General features: G+C 80.8%; 1 protein-coding gene across 1 annotated transcript in view; it reads right to left on the bottom strand.

Moving 5' to 3' along the window:
* The window catches only part of EPHB2 (EPH receptor B2), a 109,193-nt gene extending 108,915 nt beyond the window's left edge, over positions 1-278 (bottom strand). The window contains exon 1 of the mRNA XM_044452361.1: positions 229-278. The gene's annotated coding sequence lies outside the window, so the exon portion shown is untranslated. The remainder of the gene's footprint in view (positions 1-228) is intronic.
* Between the last annotated feature and the right edge of the window lie 436 nt (positions 279-714).

Here is a 714-nt window from a genome sequence, read left to right as displayed (position 1 = left end):
GGCGGCCTTCCTGCCCTGCCGCGCCGCTGGGGCTGCCGGCGGGCGCGGCGAGGAGGGGCGCCCAACGCGCCGGCTCCCCGGAGCCGCGGCTCGCCCCCACCCCGGACGCGGGCCCGGCCCGGCCCGAGTGCTGGTCAAGGAGGACGCCCTCCCGCCTCAGCATCCTCCGCCTCCGCCCGCGCCGCCTCGAAGGGACGGAGCCGCGCTCGGGCGCCCGCGCGCACTCACCTTCCACGGCGGCGGCCGGCCCCAGCAGCCGCAGCAGCAGCAGCACGAGCGGCGGCGGCAGCAGCCGCAGCAGCCGGAGTGCGCCCGGGCCCGGCGGCGGCCCCATGGCGCGGCGCTCTCGGCGGCTCTAGGCGGCCATGGAGAGCCGAGGCGAGCAGCGAGGCCGGCGGGAGGAGGGGAGGAGGGTGGGAGGGGAGCCGGAGGATGGGGGCGCCGCCCGCCCGCCCGCCCGCCCGCCTCTCGCTCCCTCGCTCGCTCCCTCCCTCCCTGCTTGGCCGCTCTCTCCGTCCGTCCGTCCGCCTGTCCGTCTGGCGCGCTGGGGAGCCGCGGCTGCCGGGCAGGGGAAGGGAGGCGCGCTCGCCCGCCCGCCCGCCCGCCGGGACGGCTGGGGATGCTGCAAAGGCAGGCAGGCAGGCAGGCGCGGCGAGAGGAGAGGAGAGGAGGGGGCGCGGGGAGGAGACTGGCTGGGGAGGGGAGGGGGTGCCG

The sequence above is a fragment of the Varanus komodoensis genome, unplaced genomic scaffold (genome assembly GCF_004798865.1).
Source record: "Varanus komodoensis strain SLA01 unplaced genomic scaffold, ASM479886v1 scaffold71, whole genome shotgun sequence".
Classification (NCBI taxonomy): domain Eukaryota; kingdom Metazoa; phylum Chordata; class Lepidosauria; order Squamata; family Varanidae; genus Varanus; species Varanus komodoensis.
Note: the sequence above shows the minus strand (reverse complement) of the source record. Positions and strands in the feature narration are given on the sequence as shown.